The following is a 27,904-nucleotide window of genomic DNA, read 5'->3' on the forward strand; positions in this document are numbered from 1 at the left end:
TGGCAAGACGCTCCTCGGGGCGCGTCTTGCTTGGGCCTCTCTCCTGGAGGCGCTCAGTCAGACTGAGTAGTGACATGTGGCCTGACGCTCCTCGGGGCGCGTGTTGCTTGGGCCTCTCTCCTGGAGGCGCTCAGTCAGACCCATTGTTGACATGTTGCAAGACGCTCCTTTGGGCGCGTCTTGCTTGGGCCTCTCTCCTGGAGGCGCTCAGTCAGACCCATTGTTGACATGTGGCAAGACGCTCCTCGGGGCGCGTCTTGCTTGGGCCTCTCTCCTGGAGGCGCTCAGTCAGACCGAGTGCTGACATTTGGCAAGACACTCCTCGGGGCGCGTCTTGCTTGGGCTTCTCTCCTGGAGGCGCTCAGACAGACCCAGTGTTGACATGTGACAAGACGCTCCTCGGGGCGCGTCTTGCTTGGGCCTCTCTCCTGGAGGCGCTCAGTCAGAACCAGAGGTGACATGTGGCAAGACGCTCCTCGGGGTGCGTCTTGCTTGGGCCTCTCTCCTGGAGGCCCTCTGTCAGACCCAGTGTTGACATGTGGCAAGACGCTCCTCGGGGCGCGTCTTGCTTGGGCCTCTCTCCTGGAGGCGCTCAGTCAGACCGAGTGCTGACATTTGGCAAGACACTCCTCGGGGCGCGTCTTGCTTGGGCTTCTCTCCTGGAGGCGCTCAGACAGACCCAGTGTTGACATGTGACAAGACGCTCCTCGGGGCGCGTCTTGCTTGGGCCTCTCTCCTGGAGGCGCTCAGTCAGAACCAGAGGTGACATGTGGCAAGACGCTCCTCGGGGCGCGTCTTGCTTGGGCCTCTCTCCTGGAGGCCCTCTGTCAGACCCAGTGTTGACATGTGGCAAGACGCTCCTCCGGGCGCATCTTGCTTGGGCCTCTCTCCTGGAGGCCCTCGGTCAGACCCATTGTTGACATGTGGCAAGACGCTCCTCGGGGCGCGTCTTGCTTGGGCCTCTCTCCTGGAGGCGCTCAGTAAGACCGAGTGCTGACATAAGGCAAGACGCTCCTCTGGGCGCTCATTGCTTGGGCCTCTCTCCTGAATTCCCTCTGTCAGACCGAGTGTTGACATGTGGCAAGACTCTCCTCGGGGCGCGTCTTGCTTGGGCTTCTCTCATGGAGGCCCTCAGTCCGACCCAGTGTTGACATGTGTCAAGACGCTCCTCGGGGCGTGTCTTGCTTGGGCCTCTCTCCTGGAGGCGCTCAGTCAGACCCAGTGTTGACATGTGGCAAGACGCTCCTCTGGGCGCGTCTTGCTTGGGCTTCTCTCCTGGAGGCCCTCAGTCAGACCCATTGTTGACATGTGGCAAGACGCTCCTCGGGGCACGTCTTGCTTGGGCCTCTCTCCTGGAGAATCTCAGTCAGACCGAGTAGTGACATGTGGCAAGACGCTCCTCGGGGCGCGTCTTGCTTGGACCTCCCTCCTGGAGGTGCTCAGTCAGACCGAGTAGTGACATTTGGCAAGACGCTCCTCAGGGCGCGTCTTGCTTGGGCCTCTCTCCTGGAGGCGCTCAGTCAGACCGAGTGCTGACATAAGGCAAGACGCTCCTCGGGGCGCGTCTTGCTGGGGCCTCTCTCCTGGAGGTGCTCAATCAGACCCAGTGGTGACAAGTGGCAAGACGCTCCTCTGGGCGCGTCTTGCTTGGGCCTCTCTCCTGGAGGAGCTCAGTCAGACCCAGTGGTGACACGTGGCAAGACGCTCCTCGAGGCGCATCTTGCTTGGGCCTCTCTCCTGGAGGCGCTAAGTCAGACCCAGTGTTGACACGTGGCAAGACGCTCCTCGGGGCGCGTCTTGCTTGGGCCTCTCTCCTGGAGGCGCTCAGTCAGACACAGTGTTGACATGTGGCAAGACACTCCTCGGGGCGGGTCTTGCTTGGGCTTCTCTCCTGGAGGCCCTCAGTGAGACCCATTGTTGACATGTGGCAAGAAGCTCCTCGGGGCGCTTCTTGCTTGGGCCTCTCTCCTGGAGGCGCTCAGTCAGACCGAGTGCTGACATGTGGCAAGACGCTCCTCGGGGCGCGTCTTGCTGGGGCCTCTCTCCTGGAGGCGCTCAGTCAGACCCAGTGTTGACATGTGGCCTGACGCTCCTCGGGGCGCGTCTTGCTTGGGCTTCTCTCCTGGAGGCCCTCAGTCAGACCCATTGTTGACATGTGGCAAGACGCTCCTCGGGGCACGTCTTGCTTGGGCCTCTCTCCTGGAGGCACTCAGTCAGACCGAGTAGTGACATGTGGCAAGACGCTCCTCGGGGTGCGTCTTGCTTGGACCTCTCTCCTGGAGGCGCTCAGTCAGACCCAGTGGTGACATGTGGCAAGACGCTCCTCGGGGCGCATCTTGCTTGGGCCTCTCTCCTGGAGGCGCTCAGTCAGACCCAGTGTTGACACGTGGCAAGACGCTCCTCGGGGCGCGTCTTGCTTGGGCCTCTCTCCTGGAGGCGCTCAGTCAGACCCAGTGTTGACATGTGGCAAGACACTCCTCGGGGCGCGTCTTGCTTGGGCCTCTCTCCTGGAGGCGCTCAGTCAGACCGAGTGCTGACATGTGGCAAGAAGCTCCTCGGGGTGCGTGTTGCTTGGGCTTCTCTCCTGGAGGCCCTCAGTAAGACCCATTGTTGACATGTGGCAAGACGCTCCTCGGGGCGCGTCTTGCTTGGGCCTCTCTCCAGAAGGCCCTCAATCAGACCCAGTGTTGACATGTGGCAAGACGCTCCTCGGGGCGCGTCTTGCTTGGGCCTCTCTCCTGGAGGCGCTCAGTCAGACTGAGTAGTGACATGTGGCCTGACGCTCCTCGGGGCGCGTGTTGCTTGGGCCTCTCTCCTGGAGGCGCTCAGTCAGACCCATTGTTGACATGTGTCAAGACGCTCCTTTGGGCGCGTCTTGCTTGGGCCTCTCTCCTGGAGGCGCTCAGTCAGACCCATTGTTGACATGTGGCAAGACGCTCCTCGGGGCGCGTCTTGCTTGGGCCTCTCTCCTGGAGGCGCTCAGTCAGACCGAGTGCTGACATTTGGCAAGACACTCCTCGGGGCGCGTCTTGCTTGGGCTTCTCTCCTGGAGGCGCTCAGACAGACCCAGTGTTGACATGTGACAAGACGCTCCTCGGGGCGCGTCTTGCTTGGGCCTCTCTCCTGGAGGCGCTCAGTCAGAACCAGAGGTGACATGTGGCAAGACGCTCCTCGGGGCGCGTCTTGCTTGGGCCTCTCTCCTGGAGGCCCTCAGTCAGACCCAGTGTTGACATGTGGCAAGACGCTCCTCCGGGCGCTTCTTGCTTGGGCCTCTCTCATGGAGGCCCTCTGTCAGACCCAGTGTTGACATGTGTCAAGACGCTCCTCGGGGCGCGTCTTGCTTTGGCCTCTCTCCTGGAGGCGCTCAGTCAGACCGAGTGCTGACATGTGGCAAGACGCTCCTCGGGCCGCGTGTTCCTTGGGCTTCTCTCCTGGAGGCCCTCAGTCAGACCCATTGTTGACATGTGGCAAGACGCTCCTCGGGGCGCGTCTTGCTTGGGCCTCTCTCCTGGAGGCGCTCAGTCAGACCGAGTGCTGACATTTGGCAAGACACTCCTCGGGGCGCGTCTTGCTTGGGCTTCTCTCCTGGAGGCGCTCAGACAGACCCAGTGTTGACATGTGACAAGACGCTCCTCGGGGCGCGTCTTGCTTGGGCCTCTCTCCTGGAGGCGCTCAGTCGGAACCAGAGGTGACATGTGGCAAGACGCTCCTCGGGGCGCGTCTTGCTTGGGCCTCTCTCCTGGAGGCCCTCTGTCAGACCCAGTGTTGACATGTGGCAAGACGCTCCTCCGGGCGCATCTTGCTTGGGCCTCTCTCCTGGAGGCCCTCAGTCAGACCCATTGTTGACATGTGGCAAAACGCTCCTCGGGTCGCGTCTTGCTTGGGCCTCTCTCCTGGAGGCGCTCAGTAAGACCGAGTGCTGACATAAGGCAAGATGCTCCTCGGGGCGCTCATTGCTTGGGCCTCTCTCCTGAATTCCCTCTGTCAGACCAAGTGTTGACATGTGGCAAGACTCTCCTCGGGGCGCGTCTTGCTTGGGCTTCTCTCATGGAGGCCCTCAGTCCGACCCAGTGTTGACATGTGTCAAGACGCTCCTCGGGGCGTGTCTTGCTTGGGCCTCTCTCCTGGAGGCGCTCAGTCAGACCCAGTGTTGACATGTGGCAAGACGCTCCTCTGGGCGCGTCTTGCTTGGGCTTCTCTCCTGGAGGCCCTCAGTCAGACCCATTGTTGACATGTGGCAAGACGCTCCTCGGGGCACGTCTTGCTTGGGCCTCTCTCCTGGAGGCGCTCAGTCAGACCGAGTAGTGACATGTGGCAAGACGCTCCTCGGGGCGCGTCTTGCTTGGGCCTCTCTCCTGGAGGCGCTTAGTCAGACCGAGTGCTGACATAAGGCAAGACGCTCCTCGGGGCGCGTCTTGCTTGGGCCTCTCTACTGGAGGTGCTCAATCAGACCCAGTGGTGACAAGTGGCAAGACGCTCCTCTGGGCGCGTCTTGCTTGGGCCTCTCTCCTGGAGGAGCTCAGTCTGACCCAGTGGTGACACGTGGCAAGACGCTCCTCGAGGCGCATCTTGCTTGGGCCTCTCTCCTGGAGGCGCTAAGTGAGACCCAGTGTTGACACGTGGCAAGACGCTCCTCGGGGCGCGTCTTGCTTGGGCCTCTCTTCTGGAGGCGCTCAGTCAGACACAGTGTTGACATGTGGCAAGACACTCCTCGGGGCGCGTCTTGGTTGGGCCTCTCTCCCTGAGGCGCTCAGTCAGACCCAGTGTTGACATTTGGCAAGACACTCCTCGGGGCGCGTCTTGCTTGGGCCTCTCTCATGGAGGCCCTCTGTCAGACCCAGTGTTGACATGTGTCAAGATGCTCCTCGGGGGGCGTCTTGCTTTGGCCTCTCTCCTGGAGGCGCTCAGTCTGACCGAGTGCTGACATGTGGCAAGAAGCTCCTCGGGGCGCGTCTTGCTTTGGCTTCTCACCTGGAGGCCCTCAGTAAGAACCATTGTTGACATGTGGCAAGACGCTCCTCGGGGCGCGTCTTGCTTGGGCCTCTCTCCAGAAGGCCCTCAATCAGACCCAGTGTTGACACGTGGCAAGACGCTCCTCGGGGCGCGTCTTGCTTGGGCCTCTCTCCTGGAGGCGCTCAGTCAGACCAAGTGGTGACATGTGGCAAGACACTCCTCGGGGCGCGTCTTGCTTGGGCCTCTCTCCTGGAGGCCCTCTGTCAGACCCAGTGTTGACATGTGGCAAGACACTCCTCGGGGCGCGTCTTGCTTGGGCCTCTCTCATGGAGGCGCTCAGTCAGACCGAGTGCTGACATGTGGCAAGAAGCTCCTCGGGGCGCGTCTTGCTTGGGCTTCTCTCCTGGATGCCCTCAGTAAGACTCATTGTTGACATGTGGCAAGACGCTCCTCGGGGCGCGTCTTGCTTGGGCCTCTCTCCTGGAGGCGCTCAGTCACACTGAGTAGTGACATGTGGCCTGACGCTCCTCGGGGCGCGTGTTGCTTGGGCCTCTCTCCTGGAGGCGCTCAGTCAGACCAAGTGGTGACATGTGGCAAGACCCTCCTCGGGGCGCGTCTTGCTTGGGCCTCTCTCCAGAAGGCCCTCAATCAGACCCAGTGTTGACACGTGGCAAGACGCTCCTCGCGGCGCGTCTTGCTTGGGCCTCTCTCCTGGAGGCGCTCAGTCAGAATGAGTAGTGACATGCGGTCTGACGCTCCTCGGGGCGCGTGTTGCTTGGGCCTCTCTCCTGGAGGCGCTCAGTCAGACCAAGTGGTGACATGTGGCAAGACACTTCTCGGGGCGCGTCTTGCTTGGGCCTCTCTCCTGGAGGCCCTCTGTCAGACCCAGTGTTGACATGTGGCAAGACGCTCCTCGGGGCGCATCTTGCTTGGGCCTCTCTCCTGGAGGCGCTCAGTCAGACCCAGTGTTGACATGTGACAAGACGCTCCTCGGGGCGCGTGTTGCTTGGGCCTCTCTCCTGGAGGCGCTCAGTCAGACCCATTGTTGACATGTTGCAAGACGCTCCTTTGGGCGCGTCTTGCTTGGGCCTCTCTCCTGGAGGCGCTCAGTCAGACCCATTGTTGACATGTGGCAAGACGCTCCTCGGGGCGCGTCTTGCTTGGGCCTCTCTCCTGGAGGCGCTCAGTCAGACCGAGTGCTGACATTTGGCAAGACACTCCTCGGGGCGCGTCTTGCTTGGGCTTCTCTCCTGGAGGCGCTCAGACAGACCCAGTGTTGACATGTGACAAGACGCTCCTCGGGGCGCGTCTTGCTTGGGCCTCTCTCCTGGAGGCGCTCAGTCAGAACCAGAGGTGACATGTGGCAAGACGCTCCTCGGGGCGCGTCTTGCTTGGGCCTCTCTCCTGGAGGCCCTCTGTCAGACCCAGTGTTGACATGTGGCAAGACGCTCCTCCGGGCGCTTCTTGCTTGGGCCTCTCTCATGGAGGCCCTCTGTCAGACCCAGTGTTGACATGTGTCAAGACGCTCCTCGGGGCGCGTCTTGCTTTGGCCTCTCTCCTGGAGGCGCTCAGTCAGACCGAGTGCTGACATGTGGCAAGACGCTCCTCGGGCCGCGTGTTGCTTGGGCTTCTCTCCTGGAGGCCCTCAGTCAGACCCATTGTTGACATGTGGCAAGACGCTCCTCGGGGCGCGTCTTGCTTGGGCCTCTCTCCTGGAGGCGCTCAGTCAGACCGAGTGCTGACATTTGGCAAGACACTCCTCGGGGCGCGTCTTGCTTGGGCTTCTCTCCTGGAGGCGCTCAGACAGACCCAGTGTTGACATATGACAAGACGCTCCTCGGGGCGCGTCTTGCTTGGGCCTCTCTCCTGGAGGCGCTCAGTCGGAACCAGAGGTGACATGTGGCAAGACGCTCCTCGGGGCGCGTCTTGCTTGGGCCTCTCTCCTGGAGGCCCTCTGTCAGACCCAGTGTTGACATGTGGCAAGACGCTCCTCCGGGCGCATCTTGCTTGGGCCTCTCTCCTGGAGGCCCTCAGTCAGACCCATTGTTGACATGTGGCAAAACGCTCCTCGGGTCGCGTCTTGCTTGGGCCTCTCTCCTGGAGGCGCTCAGTAAGACCGAGTGCTGACATAAGGCAAGACGCTCCTCGGGGCGCTCATTGCTTGGGCCTCTCTCCTGAATTCCCTCTGTCAGACCGAGTGTTGACATGTGGCAAGACTCTCCTCGGGGCGCGTCTTGCTTGGGCTTCTCTCATGGAGGCCCTCAGTCCGACCCAGTGTTGACATGTGTCAAGACGCTCCTCGGGGCGTGTCTTGCTTAGGCCTCTCTCCTGGAGGCGCTCAGTCAGACCCAGTGTTGACATGTGGCAAGACGCTCCTCTGGGCGCGTCTTGCTTGGGCTTCTCTCCTGGAGGCCCTCAGTCAGACCCATTGTTGACATGTGGCAAGACGCTCCTCGGGGCGCGTCTTGCTTGGGCCTCTCTCCTGGAGGCGCTCAGTCAGACCGAGTGCTGACATTTGGCAAGACACTCCTCGGGGCGCGTCTTGCTTGGGCTTCTCTCCTGGAGGCGCTCAGACAGACCCAGTGTTGACATATGACAAGACGCTCCTCGGGGCGCGTCTTGCTTGGGCCTCTCTCCTGGAGGCGCTCAGTCGGAACCAGAGGTGACATGTGGCAAGACGCTCCTCGGGGCGCGTCTTGCTTGGGCCTCTCTCCTGGAGGCCCTCTGTCAGACCCAGTGTTGACATGTGGCAAGACGCTCCTCCGGGCGCATCTTGCTTGGGCCTCTCTCCTGGAGGCCCTCAGTCAGACCCATTGTTGACATGTGGCAAAACGCTCCTCGGGTCGCGTCTTGCTTGGGCCTCTCTCCTGGAGGCGCTCAGTAAGACCGAGTGCTGACATAAGGCAAGACGCTCCTCGGGGCGCTCATTGCTTGGGCCTCTCTCCTGAATTCCCTCTGTCAGACCGAGTGTTGACATGTGGCAAGACTCTCCTCGGGGCGCGTCTTGCTTGGGCTTCTCTCATGGAGGCCCTCAGTCCGACCCAGTGTTGACATGTGTCAAGACGCTCCTCGGGGCGTGTCTTGCTTAGGCCTCTCTCCTGGAGGCGCTCAGTCAGACCCAGTGTTGACATGTGGCAAGACGCTCCTCTGGGCGCGTCTTGCTTGGGCTTCTCTCCTGGAGGCCCTCAGTCAGACCCATTGTTGACATGTGGCAAGACGCTCCTCGGGGCACGTCTTGCTTGGGCCTCTCTCCTGGAGGCGCTCAGTCAGACCGAGTGCTGACATAAGGCAAGACGCTCCTCGGGGCGCGTCTTGCTTGGGCCTCTCTACTGGAGGTGCTCAATCAGACCCAGTGGTGACAAGTGGCAAGACGCTCCTCTGGGCGCGTCTTGCTTGGGCCTCTCTCCTGGAGGAGCTCAGTCAGACCCAGTGGTGACACGTGGCAAGACGCTCCTCGAGGCGCATCTTGCTTGGGCCTCTCTCCTGGAGGCGCTAAGTCAAACCCAGTGTTGACACGTGGCAAGACGCTCCTCGGGGCGCGTCTTGCTTGGGCCTCTCTTCTGGAGGCGCTCAGTCAGACACAGTGTTGACATGTGGCAAGACACTCCTCGGGGCGCGTCTTGGTTGGGCCTCTCTCCCTGAGGCGCTCAGTCAGACCCAGTGTTGACATGTGGCAAGACACTCCTCGGGGCGGGTCTTGCTTGGGCTTCTCTCCTGGAGGCCCTCAGTGAGACCCATTGTTGACATGTGGCAAGAAGCTCCTCGGGGCGCTTCTTGCTTGGGCCTCTCTCCTGGAGGCGCTCAGTCAGACCGAGTGCTGACATGTGGCAAGACGCTCCTCGGGGCGCGTCTTGCTGGGGCCTCTCTCCTGGAGGCGCTCAGTCAGACCCAGTGTTGACATGTGGCCTGACGCTCCTTGGGGCGCGTCTTGCTTGGGCTTCTCTCCTGGAGGCCCTCAGTCAGACCCATTGTTGACATGTGGCAAGACGCTCCTCGGGGCACGTCTTGCTTGGGCCTCTCTCCTGGAGGCACTCAGTCAGACCGAGTAGTGACATGTGGCAAGACGCTCCTCGGGGTGCGTCTTGCTTGGACCTCTCTCCTGGAGGCGCTCAGTCAGACCCAGTGGTGACATGTGGCAAGACGCTCCTCGGGGCGCATCTTGCTTGGGCCTCTCTCCTGGAGGCGCTCAGTCAGACCCAGTGTTGACACGTGGCAAGACGCTCCTCGGGGCGCGTCTTGCTTGGGCCTCTCTCCTGGAGGCGCTCAGTCAGACCCAGTGTTGACATGTGGCAAGACACTCCTCGGGGCGCGTCTTGCTTGGGCCTCTCTCCTGGAGGCGCTCAGTCAGACCGAGTGCTGACATGTGGCAAGAAGCTCCTCGGGGTGCGTGTTGCTTGGGCTTCTCTCCTGGAGGCCCTCAGTAAGACCCATTGTTGACATGTGGCAAGACGCTCCTCGGGGCGCGTCTTGCTTGGGCCTCTCTCCAGAAGGCCCTCAATCAGACCCAGTGTTGACATGTGGCAAGACGCTCCTCGGGGCGCGTCTTGCTTGGGCCTCTCTCCTGGAGGCGCTCAGTCAGACTGAGTAGTGACATGTGGCCTGACGCTCCTCGGGGCGCGTGTTGCTTGGGCCTCTCTCCTGGAGGCGCTCAGTCAGACCCATTGTTGACATGTTGCAAGACGCTCCTTTGGGCGCGTCTTGCTTGGGCCTCTCTCCTGGAGGCGCTCAGTCAGACCCATTGTTGACATGTGGCAAGACGCTCCTCGGGGCGCGTCTTGCTTGGGCCTCTCTCCTGGAGGCGCTCAGTCAGACCGAGTGCTGACATTTGGCAAGACACTCCTCGGGGCGCGTCTTGCTTGGGCTTCTCTCCTGGAGGCGCTCAGACAGACCCAGTGTTGACATGTGACAAGACGCTCCTCGGGGCGCGTCTTGCTTGGGCCTCTCTCCTGGAGGCGCTCAGTCAGAACCAGAGGTGACATGTGGCAAGACGCTCCTCGGGGCGCGTCTTGCTTGGGCCTCTCTCCTGGAGGCCCTCTGTCAGACCCAGTGTTGACATGTGGCAAGACGCTCCTCCGGGCGCTTCTTGCTTGGGCCTCTCTCATGGAGGCCCTCTGTCAGACCCAGTGTTGACATGTGTCAAGACGCTCCTCGGGGCGCGTCTTGCTTTGGCCTCTCTCCTGGAGGCGCTCAGTCAGACCGAGTGCTGACATGTGGCAAGACGCTCCTCGGGCCGCGTGTTCCTTGGGCTTCTCTCCTGGAGGCCCTCAGCCAGACCCATTGTTGACATGTGGCAAGACGCTCCTCGGGGCGCGTCTTGCTTGGGCCTCTCTCCTGGAGGCGCTCAGTCAGACCGAGTGCTGACATTTGGCAAGACACTCCTCAGGGCGCGTCTTGCTTGGGCTTCTCTCCTGGAGGCGCTCAGACAGACCCAGTGTTGACATGTGACAAGACGCTCCTCGGGGCGCGTCTTGCTTGGGCCTCTCTCCTGGAGGCGCTCAGTCGGAACCAGAGGTGACATGTGGCAAGACGCTCCTCGGGGCGCGTCTTGCTTGGGCCTCTCTCCTGGAGGCCCTCTGTCAGACCCAGTGTTGACATGTGGCAAGACGCTCCTCCGGGCGCATCTTGCTTGGGCCTCTCTCCTGGAGGCCCTCAGTCAGACCCATTGTTGACATGTGGCAAAACGCTCCTCGGGTCGCGTCTTGCTTGGGCCTCTCTCCTGGAGGCGCTCAGTAAGACCGAGTGCTGACATAAGGCAAGACGCTCCTCGGGGCGCTCATTGCTTGGGCCTCTCTCCTGAATTCCCTCTGTCAGACCGAGTGTTGACATGTGGCAAGACTCTCCTCGGGGCGCGTCTTGCTTGGGCTTCTCTCATGGAGGCCCTCAGTCCGACCCAGTGTTGACATGTGTCAAGACGCTCCTCGGGGCGTGTCTTGCTTGGGCCTCTCTCCTGGAGGCGCTCAGTCAGACCCAGTGTTGACATGTGGCAAGACGCTCCTCTGGGCGCGTCTTGCTTGGGCTTCTCTCCTGGAGGCCCTCAGTCAGACCCATTGTTGACATGTGGCAAGACGCTCCTCGGGGCACGTCTTGCTTGGGCCTCTCTCCTGGAGGCGCTCGGTCAGACCGAGTAGTGACATGTGGCAAGACGCTCCTCGGGGCGCGTCTTGCTTGGGCCTCTCTCCTGGAGGCGCTCAGTCAGACCGAGTGCTGACATAAGGCAAGACGCTCCTCGGGGCGCGTCTTGCTTGGGCCTCTCTACTGGAGGTGCTCAATCAGACCCAGTGGTGACAAGTGGCAAGACGCTCCTCTGGGCGCGTCTTGCTTGGGCCTCTCTCCTGGAGGAGCTCAGTCAGACCCAGTGGTGACACGTGGCAAGACGCTCCTCGAGGCGCATCTTGCTTGGGCCTCTCTCCTGGAGGCGCTAAGTCAGACCCAGTGTTGACACGTGGCAAGACGCTCCTCGGGGCGCGTCTTGCTTGGGCCTCTCTTCTGGAGGCGCTCAGTCAGACACAGTGTTGACATGTGGCAAGACACTCCTCGGGGCGCGTCTTGGTTGGGCCTCTCTCCCTGAGGCGCTCAGTCAGACCCAGTGTTGACATTTGGCAAGACACTCCTCGGGGCGCGTCTTGCTTGGGCCTCTCTCATGGAGGCCCTCTGTCAGACCCAGTGTTGACATGTGTCAAGATGCTCCTCGGGGGGCGTCTTGCTTTGGCCTCTCTCCTGGAGGCGCTCAGTCTGACCGAGTGCTGACATGTGGCAAGAAGCTCCTCGGGGCGCGTCTTGCTTTGGCTTCTCACCTGGAGGCCCTCAGTAAGAACCATTGTTGACATGTGGCAAGACGCTCCTCGGGGCGCGTCTTGCTTGGGCCTCTCTCCAGAAGGCCCTCAATCAGACCCAGTGTTGACACGTGGCAAGACGCTCCTCGGGGCGCGTCTTGCTTGGGCCTCTCTCCTGGAGGCGCTCAGTCAGACCAAGTGGTGACATGTGGCAAGACACTCCTCGGGGCGCGTCTTGCTTGGGCCTCTCTCCTGGAGGCCCTCTGTCAGACCCAGTGTTGACATGTGGCAAGACACTCCTCGGGGCGCGTCTTGCTTGGGCCTCTCTCATGGAGGCGCTCAGTCAGACCGAGTGCTGACATGTGGCAAGAAGCTCCTCGGGGCGCGTCTTGCTTGGGCTTCTCTCCTGGATGCCCTCAGTAAGACTCATTGTTGACATGTGGCAAGACGCTCCTCGGGGCGCGTCTTGCTTGGGCCTCTCTCCTGGAGGCGCTCAGTCACACTGAGTAGTGACATGTGGCCTGACGCTCCTCGGGGCGCGTGTTGCTTGGGCCTCTCTCCTGGAGGCGCTCAGTCAGACCAAGTGGTGACATGTGGCAAGACCCTCCTCGGGGCGCGTCTTGCTTGGGCCTCTCTCCAGAAGGCCCTCAATCAGACCCAGTGTTGACACGTGGCAAGACGCTCCTCGCGGCGCGTCTTGCTTGGGCCTCTCTCCTGGAGGCGCTCAGTCAGAATGAGTAGTGACATGCGGTCTGACGCTCCTCGGGGCGCGTGTTGCTTGGGCCTCTCTCCTGGAGGCGCTCAGTCAGACCAAGTGGTGACATGTGGCAAGACACTTCTCGGGGCGCGTCTTGCTTGGCCCTCTCTCCTGGAGGCCCTCTGTCAGACCCAGTGTTGACATGTGGCAAGACGCTCCTCGGGGCGCATCTTGCTTGGGCCTCTCTCCTGGAGGCGCTCAGTCAGACCCAGTGTTGACATGTGACAAGACGCTCCTCGGGGCGCGTGTTGCTTGGGCCTCTCTCCTGGAGGCGCTCAGTCAGACCCATTGTTGACATGTTGCAAGACGCTCCTTTGGGCGCGTCTTGCTTGGGCCTCTCTCCTGGAGGCGCTCAGTCAGACCCATTGTTGACATGTGGCAAGACGCTCCTCGGGGCGCGTCTTGCTTGGGCCTCTCTCCTGGAGGCGCTCAGTCAGACCGAGTGCTGACATTTGGCAAGACACTCCTCGGGGCGCGTCTTGCTTGGGCTTCTCTCCTGGAGGCGCTCAGACAGACCCAGTGTTGACATGTGACAAGACGCTCCTCGGGGCGCGTCTTGCTTGGGCCTCTCTCCTGGAGGCGCTCAGTCAGAACCAGAGGTGACATGTGGCAAGACGCTCCTCGGGGCGCGTCTTGCTTGGGCCTCTCTCCTGGAGGCCCTCTGTCAGACCCAGTGTTGACATGTGGCAAGACGCTCCTCCGGGCGCTTCTTGCTTGGGCCTCTCTCATGGAGGCCCTCTGTCAGACCCAGTGTTGACATGTGTCAAGACGCTCCTCGGGGCGCGTCTTGCTTTGGCCTCTCTCCTGGAGGCGCTCAGTCAGACCGAGTGCTGACATGTGGCAAGACGCTCCTCGGGCCGCGTGTTGCTTGGGCTTCTCTCCTGGAGGCCCTCAGTCAGACCCATTGTTGACATGTGGCAAGACGCTCCTCGGGGCGCGTCTTGCTTGGGCCTCTCTCCTGGAGGCGCTCAGTCAGACCGAGTGCTGACATTTGGCAAGACACTCCTCGGGGCGCGTCTTGCTTGGGCTTCTCTCCTGGAGGCGCTCAGACAGACCCAGTGTTGACATATGACAAGACGCTCCTCGGGGCGCGTCTTGCTTGGGCCTCTCTCCTGGAGGCGCTCAGTCGGAACCAGAGGTGACATGTGGCAAGACGCTCCTCGGGGCGCGTCTTGCTTGGGCCTCTCTCCTGGAGGCCCTCTGTCAGACCCAGTGTTGACATGTGGCAAGACGCTCCTCCGGGCGCATCTTGCTTGGGCCTCTCTCCTGGAGGCCCTCAGTCAGACCCATTGTTGACATGTGGCAAAACGCTCCTCGGGTCGCGTCTTGCTTGGGCCTCTCTCCTGGAGGCGCTCAGTAAGACCGAGTGCTGACATAAGGCAAGACGCTCCTCGGGGCGCTCATTGCTTGGGCCTCTCTCCTGAATTCCCTCTGTCAGACCGAGTGTTGACATGTGGCAAGACTCTCCTCGGGGCGCGTCTTGCTTAGGCTTCTCTCATGGAGGCCCTCAGTCCGACCCAGTGTTGACATGTGTCAAGACGCTCCTCGGGGCGTGTCTTGCTTGGGCCTCTCTCCTGGAGGCGCTCAGTCAGACCCAGTGTTGACATGTGGCAAGACGCTCCTCTGGGCGCGTCTTGCTTGGGCTTCTCTCCTGGAGGCCCTCAGTCAGACCCATTGTTGACATGTGGCAAGACGCTCCTCGGGGCACGTCTTGCTTGGGCCTCTCTCCTGGAGGCGCTCAGTCAGACCGAGTAGTGACATGTGGCAAGACGCTCCTCGGGGCGCGTCTTGCTTGGGCCTCTCTCCTGGAGGCGCTCAGTCAGACCGAGTGCTGACATAAGGCAAGACGCTCCTCGGGGCGCGTCTTGCTTGGGCCTCTCTACTGGAGGTGCTCAATCAGACCCAGTGGTGACAAGTGGCAAGACGCTCCTCTGGGCGCGTCTTGCTTGGGCCTCTCTCCTGGAGGAGCTCAGTCAGACCCAGTGGTGACACGTGGCAAGACGCTCCTCGAGGCGCATCTTGCTTGGGCCTCTCTCCTGGAGGCGCTAAGTCAGACCCAGTGTTGACACGTGGCAAGACGCTCCTCGGGGCGCGTCTTGCTTGGGCCTCTCTTCTGGAGGCGCTCAGTCAGACACAGTGTTGACATGTGGCAAGACACTCCTCGGGGCGCGTCTTGGTTGGGCCTCTCTCCCTGAGGCGCTCAGTCAGACCCAGTGTTGACATGTGGCAAGACACTCCTCGGGGCGGGTCTTGCTTGGGCTTCTCTCCTGGAGGCCCTCAGTGAGACCCATTGTTGACATGTGGCAAGAAGCTCCTCGGGGCGCTTCTTGCTTGGGCCTCTCTCCTGGAGGCGCTCAGTCAGACCGAGTGCTGACATGTGGCAAGACGCTCCTCGGGGCGCGTCTTGCTGGGGCCTCTCTCCTGGAGGCGCTCAGTCAGACCCAGTGTTGACATGTGGCCTGACGCTCCTCGGGGCGCGTTTTGCTTGGGCTTCTCTCCTGGAGGCCCTCAGTCAGACCCATTGTTGACATGTGGCAAGACGCTCCTCGGGGCACGTCTTGCTTGGGCCTCTCTCCTGGAGGCACTCAGTCAGACCGAGTAGTGACATGTGGCAAGACGCTCCTCGGGGTGCGTCTTGCTTGGACCTCTCTCCTGGAGAAGCTCAGTCAGACCCAGTGGTGACATGTGGCAAGACGCTCCTCGGGGCGCATCTTGCTTGGGCCTCTCTCCTGGAGGCGCTCAGTCAGACCCAGTGTTGACACGTGGCAAGACGCTCCTCGGGGCGCGTCTTGCTTGGGCCTCTCTCCTGGAGGCGCTCAGTCAGACCCAGTGTTGACATGTGGCAAGACACTCCTCGGGGCGCGTCTTGCTTGGGCCTCTCTCCTGGAGGCGCTCAGTCAGACCGAGTGCTGACATGTGGCAAGAAGCTCCTCGGGGTGCGTGTTGCTTGGGCTTCTCTCCTGGAGGCCCTCAGTAAGACCCATTGTTGACATGTGGCAAGACGCTCCTCGGGGCGCGTCTTGCTTGGGCCTCTCTCCAGAAGGCCCTCAATCAGACCCAGTGTTGACATGTGGCAAGACGCTCCTCGGGGCGCGTCTTTCTTGGGCCTCTCTCCTGGAGGCGCTCAGTCAGACTGAGTAGTGACATGTGGCCTGACGCTCCTCGGGGCGCGTGTTGCTTGGGCCTCTCTCCTGGAGGCGCTCAGTCAGACCCATTGTTGACATGTTGCAAGACGCTCCTTTGGGCGCGTCTTGCTTGGGCCTCTCTCCTGGAGGCGCTCAGTCAGACCCATTGTTGACATGTGGCAAGACGCTCCTCGGGGCGCGTCTTGCTTGGGCTTCTCTCCTGGAGGCGCTCAGACAGACCCAGTGTTGACATGTGACAAGACGCTCCTCGGGGCGCGTCTTGCTTGGGCCTCTCTCCTGGAGGCGCTCAGTCAGAACCAGAGGTGACATGTGGCAAGACGCTCCTCGGGGCGCGTCTTGCTTGGGCCTCTCTCCTGGAGGCCCTCTGTCAGACCCAGTGTTGACATGTGGCAAGACGCTCCTCCGGGCGCTTCTTGCTTGGGCCTCTCTCATGGAGGCCCTCTGTCAGACCCAGTGTTGACATGTGTCAAGACGCTCCTCGGGGCGCGTCTTGCTTTGGCCTCTCTCCTGGAGGCGCTCAGTCTGACCGAGTGCTGACATGTGGCAAGACGCTCCTCGGGCCGCGTGTTGCTTGGGCTTCTCTCCTGGAGGCCCTCAGTCAGACCCATTGTTGACATGTGGCAAGACGCTCCTCGGGGCGCGTCTTGCTTGGGCCTCTCTCCTGGAGGCGCTCAGTCAGACCGAGTGCTGACATTTGGCAAGACACTCCTCGGGGCGCGTCTTGCTTGGGCTTCTCTCCTGGAGGCGCTCAGACAGACCCAGTGTTGACATGTGACAAGACGCTCCTCGGGGCGCGTCTTGCTTGGGCCTCTCTCCTGGAGGCGCTCAGTCGGAACCAGAGGTGACATGTGGCAAGACGCTCCTCGGGGCGCGTCTTGCTTGGGCCTCTCTCCTGGAGGCCCTCTGTCAGACCCAGTGTTGACATGTGGCAAGACGCTCCTCCGGGCGCATCTTGCTTGGGCCTCTCTCCTGGAGGCCCTCAGTCAGACCCATTGTTGACATGTGGCAAAACGCTCCTCGGGTCGCGTCTTGCTTGGGCCTCTCTCCTGGAGGCGCTCAGTAAGACCGAGTGCTGACATAAGGCAAGACGCTCCTCGGGGCGCTCATTGCTTGGGCCTCTCTCCTGAATTCCCTCTGTCAGACCGAGTGTTGACATGTGGCAAGACTCTCCTCGGGGCGCGTCTTGCTTGGGCTTCTCTCATGGAGGCCCTCAGTCCGACCCAGTGTTGACATGTGTCAAGACGCTCCTCGGGGCGTGTCTTGCTTGGGCCTCTCTCCTGGAGGCGCTCTGTCAGACCCAGTGTTGACATGTGGCAAGACGCTCCTCTGGGCGCGTCTTGCTTGGGCTTCTCTCCTGGAGGCCCTCAGTCAGACCCATTGTTGACATGTGGCAAGACGCTCCTCGGGGCACGTCTTGCTTGGGCCTCTCTCCTGGAGGCGCTCAGTCAGACCGAGTAGTGACATGTGGCAAGACGCTCCTCGGGGCGCGTCTTGCTTGGGCCTCTCTCCTGGAGGCGCTCAGTCAGACCGAGTGCTGACATAAGGCAAGACGCTCCTCGGGGCGCGTCTTGCTTGGGCCTCTCTACTGGAGGTGCTCAATCAGACCCAGTGGTGACAAGTGGCAAGACGCTCCTCTGGGCGCGTCTTGCTTGGGCCTCTCTCCTGGAGGAGCTCAGTCAGACCCAGTGGTGACACGTGGCAAGACGCTCCTCGAGGCGCATCTTGCTTGGGCCTCTCTCCTGGAGGCGCTAAGTCAGACCCAGTGTTGACACGTGGCAAGACGCTCCTCGGGGCGCGTCTTGCTTGGGCCTCTCTTCTGGAGGCGCTCAGTCAGACACAGTGTTGACGTGTGGCAAGACACTCCTCGGGGCGCGTCTTGGTTGGGCCTCTCTCCCTGAGGCGCTCAGTCAGACCCAGTGTTGACATTTGGCAAGACACTCCTCGGGGCGCGTCTTGCTTGGGCCTCTCTCATGGAGGCCCTCTGTCAGACCCAGTGTTGACATGTGTCAAGATGCTCCTCGGGGGGCGTCTTGCTTTGGCCTCTCTCCTGGAGGCGCTCAGTCTGACCGAGTGCTGACATGTGGCAAGAAGCTCCTCGGGGCGCGTCTTGCTTGGGCTTCTCACCTGGAGGCCCTCAGTAAGAACTATTGTTTACATGTGGCAAGACGCTCCTCGGGGCGCGTCTTGCTTGGGCCTCTCTCCAGAAGGCCCTCAATCAGACCCAGTGTTGACACGTGGCAAGACGCTCCTCGGGGCGCGTCTTGCTTGGGCCTCTCTCCTGGAGGCGCTCAGTCAGACCAAGTGGTGACATGTGGCAAGACACTCCTCGGGGCGCGTCTTGCTTGGGCCTCTCTCCTGGAGGCCCTCTGTCAGACCCAGTGTTGACATGTGGCAAGACACTCCTCGGGGCGCGTCTTGCTTGGGCCTCTCTCATGGAGGCGCTCAGTCAGACCGAGTGCTGACATGTGGCAAGAAGCTCCTCGGGGCGCGTCTTGCTTGGGCTTCTCTCCTGGATGCCCTCAGTAAGACTCATTGTTGACATGTGGCAAGACGCTCCTCGGGGCGCGTCTTGCTTGGGCCTCTCTCCTGGAGGCGCTCAGTCACACTGAGTAGTGACATGTGGCCTGACGCTCCTCGGGGCGCGTGTTGCTTGGGCCTCTCTCCTGGAGGCGCTCAGTCAGACCAAGTGGTGACATGTGGCAAGACGCTCCTCGGGGCGCGTCTTGCTTGGGCCTCTCTCCAGAAGGCCCTCAATCAGACCCAGTGTTGACACGTGGCAAGACGCTCCTCGCGGCGCGTCTTGCTTGGGCCTCTCTCCTGGAGGCGCTCAGTCAGAATGAGTAGTGACATGCGGTCTGACGCTCCTCGGGGCGCGTGTTGCTTGGGCCTCTCTCCTGGAGGCGCTCAGTCAGACCAAGTGGTGACATGTGGCAAGACACTTCTCGGGGCGCGTCTTGCTTGGGCCTCTCTCCTGGAGGCCCTCTGTCAGACCCAGTGTTGACATGTGGCAAGACACTCCTCGGGGCGCGTCTTGCTTGGGCCTCTCTCATGGAGGCCCTCTGTCAGACCCAGTGTTGACATGTGTCAAGACGCTCCTCAGGGTGCGTCTTGCTTTGGCCTCTCTCCTGGAGGCGCTCAGTCAGACCGAGTGCTGACATGTGGCAAGACGCTCCTCGGGCCGCGTGTTGCTTGGGCTTCTCTCCTGGAGGCCCTCAGTCAGACCCATTGTTGACATGTGGCAAGACGCTCCTCGGGGCGCGTCTTGCTTGGGCCTCTCTCCTGGAGGCGCTCAGTCAGACCGAGTGCTGACATTTGGCGAGACACTCCTCGGGGCGCGTCTTGCTTGGGCTTCTCTCCTGGAGGCGCTCAGACAGACCCAGTGTTGACATGTGACAAGACGCTCCTCGGGGCGCGTCTTGCTTGGGCCTCTCTCCTGGAGGCGCTCAGTCAGAACCAGAGGTGACATGTGGCAAGACGCTCCTCGGGGCGCGTCTTGCTTGGGCCTCTCTCCTGGAGGCCCTCTGTCAGACCCAGTGTTGACATGTGGCAAGACGCTCCTCCGGGCGCATCTTGCTTGGGCCTCTCTCCTGGAGGCCCTCGGTCAGACCCATTGTTGACATGTGGCAAGACGCTCCTCGGGGCGCGTCTTGCTTGGGCCTCTCTCCTGGAGGCGCTCAGTAAGACCGAGTGCTGACATAAGGCAAGACGCTCCTCGGGGCGCTCATTGCTTGGGCCTCTCTCCTGAATTCCCTCTGTCAGACCGAGTGTTGACATGTGGCAAGACTCTCCTCGGGGCGCGTCCTGCTTGGGCTTCTCTCATGGAGGCCCTCAGTCCGACCCAGTGTTGACATGTGTCAAGACGCTCCTCGGGGCGTGTCTTGCTTGGGCCTCTCTCCTGGAGGCGCTCAGTCAGACCCAGTGTTGACATGTGGCAAGACGCTCCTCTGGGCGCGTCTTGCTTGGGCTTCTCTCCTGGAGGCCCTCAGTCAGACCCATTGTTGACATGTGGCAAGACGCTCCTCGGGGCACGTCTTGCTTGGGCCTCTCTCCTGGAGGCGCTCAGTCAGACCGAGTAGTGACATGTGGCAAGACGCTCCTCGGGGCGCGTCTTGCTTGGACCTCTCTCCTGGAGGCGCTCAGTCAGACCGAGTGCTGACATAAGGCAAGACGCTCCTCGGGGCGCGTCTTGCTGGGGCCTCTCTCCTGGAGGTGCTCAATCAGACCCAGTGGTGACAAGTGGCAAGACACTTCTCGGGGCGCGTCTTGCTTGGGCCTCTCTCCTGGAGGCCCTCTGTCAGACCCAGTGTTGACATGTGGCAAGACACTCCTCGGGGCGCGTCTTGCTTGGGCCTCTCTCATGGAGGCCCTCTGTCAGACCCAGTGTTGACATGTGTCAAGACGCTCCTCAGGGTGCGTCTTGCTTTGGCCTCTCTCCTGGAGGCGCTCAGTCAGACCGAGTGCTGACATGTGGCAAGACGCTCCTCGGGCCGCGTGTTGCTTGGGCTTCTCTCCTGGAGGCCCTCAGTCAGACCCATTGTTGACATGTGGCAAGACGCTCCTCGGGGCGCGTCTTGCTTGGGCCTCTCTCCTGGAGGCGCTCAGTCAGACCGAGTGCTGACATTTGGCGAGACACTCCTCGGGGCGCGTCTTGCTTGGGCTTCTCTCCTGGAGGCGCTCAGACAGACCCAGTGTTGACATGTGACAAGACGCTCCTCGGGGCGCGTCTTGCTTGGGCCTCTCTCCTGGAGGCGCTCAGTCAGAACCAGAGGTGACATGTGGCAAGACGCTCCTCGGGGCGCGTCTTGCTTGGGCCTCTCTCCTGGAGGCCCTCTGTCAGACCCAGTGTTGACATGTGGCAAGACGCTCCTCCGGGCGCATCTTGCTTGGGCCTCTCTCCTGGAGGCCCTCGGTCAGACCCATTGTTGACATGTGGCAAGACGCTCCTCGGGGCGCGTCTTGCTTGGGCCTCTCTCCTGGAGGCGCTCAGTAAGACCGAGTGCTGACATAAGGCAAGACGCTCCTCGGGGCGCTCATTGCTTGGGCCTCTCTCCTGAATTCCCTCTGTCAGACCGAGTGTTGACATGTGGCAAGACTCTCCTCGGGGCGCGTCCTGCTTGGGCTTCTCTCATGGAGGCCCTCAGTCCGACCCAGTGTTGACATGTGTCAAGACGCTCCTCGGGGCGTGTCTTGCTTGGGCCTCTCTCCTGGAGGCGCTCAGTCAGACCCAGTGTTGACATGTGGCAAGACGCTCCTCTGGGCGCGTCTTGCTTGGGCTTCTCTCCTGGAGGCCCTCAGTCAGACCCATTGTTGACATGTGGCAAGACGCTCCTCGGGGCACGTCTTGCTTGGGCCTCTCTCCTGGAGGCGCTCAGTCAGACCGAGTAGTGACATGTGGCAAGACGCTCCTCGGGGCGCGTCTTGCTTGGACCTCTCTCCTGGAGGCGCTCAGTCAGACCGAGTGCTGACATAAGGCAAGACGCTCCTCGGGGCGCGTCTTGCTGGGGCCTCTCTCCTGGAGGTGCTCAATCAGACCCAGTGGTGACAAGTGGCAAGACGCTCCTCTGGGCGCGTCTTGCTTGGGCCTCTCTCCTGGAGGAGCTCAGTCAGACCCAGTGGTGACACGTGGCAAGACGCTCCTCGAGGCGCATCTTGCTTGGGCCTCTCTCCTGGAGGCGCTAAGTCAGACCCAGTGTTGACACGTGGCAAGACGCTCCTCGGGGCGCGTCTTGCTTGGGCCTCTCTCCTGGAGGCGCTCAGTCAGACACAGTGTTGACATGTGGCAAGACACTCCTCGGGGCGGGTCTTGCTTGGGCTTCTCTCCTGGAGGCCCTCAGTGAGACCCATTGTTGACATGTGGCAAGAAGCTCCTCGGGGCGCTTCTTGCTTGGGCCTCTCTCCTGGAGGCGCTCAGTCAGACCGAGTGCTGACATGTGGCAAGACGCTCCTCGGGGCGCGTCTTGCTGGGGCCTCTCTCCTGGAGGCGCTCAGTCAGACCCAGTGTTGACATGTGGCCTGACGCTCCTCGGGGCGCGTCTTGCTTGGGCTTCTCTCCTGGAGGACCTCAGTCAGACCCATTGTTGACATGTGGCAAGACGCTCCTCGGGGCACGTCTTGCTTGGGCCTCTCTCCTGGAGGTACTCAGTCAGACCGAGTAGTGACATGTGGCAAGACGCTCCTTGGGGCGCGTCTTGCTTGGGCCTCTCTCCTGGAGGCGCTCAGTCAGACCCAGTGTTGACACGTGGCAAGACGCTCCTCGGGGCGCGTCTTGCTTGGGCCTCTCTCCTGGAGGCGCTCAGTCAGACCGAGTGCTGACATGTGGCAAGAAGCTCCTCGGGGTGCGTGTTGCTTGGGCTTCTCTCCTGGAGGCCCTCAGTAAGACCCATTGTTGACATGTGGCAAGACGCTCCTCGGGGCGCGTCTTGCTTGGGCCTCTCTCCAGAAGGCCCTCAATCTGACCCAGTGTTGACATGTGGCAAGACGCTCCTCGGGGCGCGTCTTGCTTGGGCCTCTCTCCTGGAGGCCCTCAGTCAGACCCATTGTTGACATGTGGCAAGACGCTCCTCGGGGCACGTCTTGCTTGGGCCTCTCTCCTGGAGGCGCTCAGTCAGACCGAGTAGTGACATGTGGCAAGACGCTCCTCGGGGCGCGTCTTGCTTGGACCTCTCTCCTGGAGGCGCTCAGTCAGACCGAGTGCTGACATAAGGCAAGACGCTCCTCGGGGCGCGTCTTGCTGGGGCCTCTCTCCTGGAGGTGCTCAATCAGACCCAGTGGTGACAAGTGGCAAGACACTTCTCGGGGCGCGTCTTGCTTGGGCCTCTCTCCTGGAGGCCCTCTGTCAGACCCAGTGTTGACATGTGGCAAGACACTCCTCGGGGCGCGTCTTGCTTGGGCCTCTCTCATGGAGGCCCTCTGTCAGACCCAGTGTTGACATGTGTCAAGACGCTCCTCAGGGTGCGTCTTGCTTTGGCCTCTCTCCTGGAGGCGCTCAGTCAGACCGAGTGCTGACATGTGGCAAGACGCTCCTCGGGCCGCGTGTTGCTTGGGCTTCTCTCCTGGAGGCCCTCAGTCAGACCCATTGTTGACATGTGGCAAGACGCTCCTCGGGGCGCGTCTTGCTTGGGCCTCTCTCCTGGAGGCGCTCAGTCAGACCGAGTGCTGACATTTGGCGAGACACTCCTCGGGGCGCGTCTTGCTTGGGCTTCTCTCCTGGAGGCGCTCAGACAGACCCAGTGTTGACATGTGACAAGACGCTCCTCGGGGCGCGTCTTGCTTGGGCCTCTCTCCTGGAGGCGCTCAGTCAGAACCAGAGGTGACATGTGGCAAGACGCTCCTCGGGGCGCGTCTTGCTTGGGCCTCTCTCCTGGAGGCCCTCTGTCAGACCCAGTGTTGACATGTGGCAAGACGCTCCTCCGGGCGCATCTTGCTTGGGCCTCTCTCCTGGAGGCCCTCGGTCAGACCCATTGTTGACATGTGGCAAGACGCTCCTCGGGGCGCGTCTTGCTTGGGCCTCTCTCCTGGAGGCGCTCAGTAAGACCGAGTGCTGACATAAGGCAAGACGCTCCTCGGGGCGCTCATTGCTTGGGCCTCTCTCCTGAATTCCCTCTGTCAGACCGAGTGTTGACATGTGGCAAGACTCTCCTCGGGGCGCGTCCTGCTTGGGCTTCTCTCATGGAGGCCCTCAGTCCGACCCAGTGTTGACATGTGTCAAGACGCTCCTCGGGGCGTGTCTTGCTTGGGCCTCTCTCCTGGAGGCGCTCAGTCAGACCCAGTGTTGACATGTGGCAAGACGCTCCTCTGGGCGCGTCTTGCTTGGGCTTCTCTCCTGGAGGCCCTCAGTCAGACCCATTGTTGACATGTGGCAAGACGCTCCTCGGGGCACGTCTTGCTTGGGCCTCTCTCCTGGAGGCGCTCAGTCAGACCGAGTAGTGACATGTGGCAAGACGCTCCTCGGGGCGCGTCTTGCTTGGACCTCTCTCCTGGAGGCGCTCAGTCAGACCGAGTGCTGACATAAGGCAAGACGCTCCTCGGGGCGCGTCTTGCTGGGGCCTCTCTCCTGGAGGTGCTCAATCAGACCCAGTGGTGACAAGTGGCAAGACGCTCCTCTGGGCGCGTCTTGCTTGGGCCTCTCTCCTGGAGGAGCTCAGTCAGACCCAGTGGTGACACGTGGCAAGACGCTCCTCGAGGCGCATCTTGCTTGGGCCTCTCTCCTGGAGGCGCTAAGTCAGACCCAGTGTTGACACGTGGCAAGACGCTCCTCGGGGCGCGTCTTGCTTGGGCCTCTCTCCTGGAGGCGCTCAGTCAGACACAGTGTTGACATGTGGCAAGACACTCCTCGGGGCGGGTCTTGCTTGGGCTTCTCTCCTGGAGGCCCTCAGTGAGACCCATTGTTGACATGTGGCAAGAAGCTCCTCGGGGCGCTTCTTGCTTGGGCCTCTCTCCTGGAGGCGCTCAGTCAGACCGAGTGCTGACATGTGGCAAGACGCTCCTCGGGGCGCGTCTTGCTGGGGCCTCTCTCCTGGAGGCGCTCAGTCAGACCCAGTGTTGACATGTGGCCTGACGCTCCTCGGGGCGCGTCTTGCTTGGGCTTCTCTCCTGGAGGACCTCAGTCAGACCCATTGTTGACATGTGGCAAGACGCTCCTCGGGGCACGTCTTGCTTGGGCCTCTCTCCTGGAGGTACTCAGTCAGACCGAGTAGTGACATGTGGCAAGACGCTCCTTGGGGCGCGTCTTGCTTGGGCCTCTCTCCTGGAGGCGCTCAGTCAGACCCAGTGTTGACACGTGGCAAGACGCTCCTCGGGGCGCGTCTTGCTTGGGCCTCTCTCCTGGAGGCGCTCAGTCAGACCGAGTGCTGACATGTGGCAAGAAGCTCCTCGGGGTGCGTGTTGCTTGGGCTTCTCTCCTGGAGGCCCTCAGTAAGACCCATTGTTGACATGTGGCAAGACGCTCCTCGGGGCGCGTCTTGCTTGGGCCTCTCTCCAGAAGGCCCTCAATCTGACCCAGTGTTGACATGTGGCAAGACGCTCCTCGGGGCGCGTCTTGCTTGGGCCTCTCTCCTGGAGGCGCTCAGTCAGACTGAGTAGTGACATGTGGCCTGACGCTCCTCGGGGCGCGTGTTGCTTGGGCCTCTCTCCTGGAGGCGCTCAGTCAGACCCATTGTTGACATGTTGCAAGACGCTCCTTTGGGCGCGTCTTGCTTGGGCCTCTCTCCTGGAGGCGCTCAGTCAGACCCATTGTTGACATGTGGCAAGACGCTCCTCGGGGCGCGTCTTGCTTGGGCCTCTCTCCTGGAGGCGCTCAGTCAGACCGAGTGCTGACATTTGGCAAGACACTCCTCGGGGCGCGTCTTGCTTGGGCTTCTCTCCTGGAGGCGCTCAGACAGACCCAGTGTTGACATGTGACAAGACGCTCCTCGGGGCGCGTCTTGCTTGGGCCTCTCTCCTGGAGGCGCTCAGTCAGAACCAGAGGTGACATGTGGCAAGACGCTCCTCGGGGCGCGTCTTGCTTGGGCCTCTCTCCTGGAGGCCCTCTGTCAGACCCAGTGTTGACATGTGGCAAGACGCTCCTCCGGGCGCTTCTTGCTTGGGCCTCTCTCATGGAGGCCCTCTGTCAGACCCAGTGTTGACATGTGTCAAGACGCTCCTCGGGGCGCGTCTTGCTTTGGCCTCTCTCCTGGAGGCGCTCAGTCAGACCGAGTGCTGACATGTGGCAAGACGCTCTTCGGGCCGCGTGTTGCTTGGGCTTCTCTCCTGGAGGCCCTCAGTCAGACCCATTGTTGACATGTGGCAAGACGCTCCTCGGGGCGCGTCTTGCTTGGGCCTCTCTCCTGGAGGCGCTCAGTCAGACCGACTGCTGACATTTGGCAAGACACTCCTCGGGGCGCGTCTTGCTTGGGCTTCTCTCCTGGAGGCGCTCAGACAGACCCAGTGTTGACATGTGACAAGACGCTCCTCGGGGCGAGTCTTGCTTGGGCCTCTCTCCTGGAGGCGCTCAGTCAGAACCAGAGGTGACATGTGGCAAGACGCTCCTCGGGGCGCATCTTGCTTGGGCCTCTCTCCTGGAGGCCCTCTGTCAGACCCAGTGTTGACATGTGGCAAGACGCTCCTCCGGGCGCATCTTGCTTGGGCCTCTCTCCTGGAGGCCCTCGGTCAGACCCATTGTTGACATGTGGCAAGACGCTCCTCGGGGCGCGTCTTGCTTGGGCCTCTCTCCTGGAGGCGCTCAGTAAGACCGAGTGCTGACATAAGGCAAGACGCTCCTCGGGGCGCTCATTGCTTGGGCCTCTCTCCTGAATTCCCTCTGTCAGACCGAGTGTTGACATGTGGCAAGACTCTCCTCGGGGCGCGTCTTGCTTGGGCTTCTCTCATGGAGGCCCTCAGTCCGACCCAGTGTTGACATGTGTCAAGACGCTCCTCGGGGCGTGTCTTGCTTGGGCCTCTCTCCTGGAGGCGCTCAGTCAGACCCAGTGTTGACATGTGGCAAGACGCTCCTCTGGGCGCGTCTTGCTTGGGCTTCTCTCCTGGAGGCCCTCAGTCAGACCCATTGTTGACATGTGGCAAGACGCTCCTCGGGGCACGTCTTGCTTGGGCCTCTCTCCTGGAGGCGCTCAGTCAGACCGAGTAGTGACATGTGGCAAGACGCTCCTCGGGGCGCGTCTTGCTTGGACCTCCCTCCTGGAGGTGCTCAGTCAGACCGAGTAGTGACATTTGGCAAGACGCTCCTCAGGGCGCGTCTTGCTTGGGCCTCTCTCCTGGAGGCGCTCAGTCAGACCGAGTGCTGACATAAGGCAAGACGCTCCTCGGGGCGCGTCTTGCTGGGGCCTCTCTCCTGGAGGTGCTCAATCAGACCCAGTGGTGACAAGTGGCAAGACGCTCCTCTGGGCGCGTCTTGCTTGGGCCTCTCTCCTGGAGGAGCTCAGTCAGACCCAGTGGTGACACGTGGCAAGACGCTCCTCGAGGCGCATCTTGCTTGGGCCTCTCTCCTGGAGGCGCTAAGTCAGACCCAGTGTTGACACATGGCAAGACGCTCCTCGGGGCGCGTCTTGCTTGGGCCTCTCTCCTGGAGGCGCTCAGTCAGACACAGTGTTGACATGTGGCAAGACACTCCTCGGGGCGGGTCTTGCTTGGGCTTCTCTCCTGGAGGCCCTCAGTGAGACCCATTGTTGACATGTGGCAAGAAGCTCCTCGGGGCGCTTCTTGCTTGGGCCTCTCTCCTGGAGGAGCTCAGTCAGACCGAGTGCTGACATGTGGCAAGACGCTCCTCGGGGCGCGTCTTGCTGGGGCCTCTCTCCTGGAGGCGCTCAGTCAGACCCAGTGTTGACATGTGGCCTGACGCTCCTCGGGGCGCGTCTTAATTGGGCTTCTCTCCTGGAGGCCCTCAGTCAGACCCATTGTTGACATGTGGCAAGACGCTCCTCGGGGCACGTCTTGCTTGGGCCTCTCTCCTGGAGGCACTCAGTCAGACCGAGTAGTGACATGTGGCAAGACGCTCCTCGGGGTGCGTCTTGCTTGGACCTCTCTCCTGGAGGCGCTCAGTCAGACCCAGTGGTGACATGTGGCAAGACGCTCCTCGGGGCGCATCTTGCTTGGGCCTCTCTCCTGGAGGCGCTCAGTCAGACCCAGTGTTGACACGTGGCAAGACGCTCCTCGGGGCGCGTCTTGCTTGGGCCTCTCTCCTGGAGGCGCTCAGTCAGAGCCAGAGGTGACATGTGGCAAGACGCTCCTCGGGGCGCGTCTTGCTTGGGCCTCTCTCCTGGAGGCCCTCTGTCAGACCCAGTGTTGACATGTGGCAAGACGCTCCTCCGGGCGCTTCTTGCTTGGGCCTCTCTCATGGAGGCCCTCTGTCAGACCCAGTGTTGACATGTGTCAAGACGCTCCTCGGGGCGCGTCTTGCTTTGGCCTCTCTCCTGGAGGCGCTCAGTCAGACCGAGTGCTGACATGTGGCAAGACGCTCCTCGGGCCGCGTGTTGCTTGGGCTTCTCTCCTGGAGGCCCTCAGTCAGACCCATTGTTGACATGTGGCAAGACGCTCCTCGGGGCGCGTCTTGCTTGGGCCTCTCTCCTGGAGGCGCTCAGTCAGACCGAGTGCTGACATTTGGCAAGACACTCCTCGGGGCGCGTCTTGCTTGGGCTTCTCTCCTGGAGGGGCTCAGACAGACACAGTGTTGACATGTGACAAGACTCTCCTCGGGGCGCGTCTTGCTTGGGCCTCTCTCCTGGAGGCGCTCAGTCAGACCCATTGTTGACATGTGGCAAGACGCTCCTCGGGGCGCGTCTTGC

The sequence above is a fragment of the Nothobranchius furzeri genome, chromosome 5 (assembly GCF_043380555.1).
Source record: "Nothobranchius furzeri strain GRZ-AD chromosome 5, NfurGRZ-RIMD1, whole genome shotgun sequence".
NCBI lineage: Eukaryota > Metazoa > Chordata > Actinopteri > Cyprinodontiformes > Nothobranchiidae > Nothobranchius > Nothobranchius furzeri.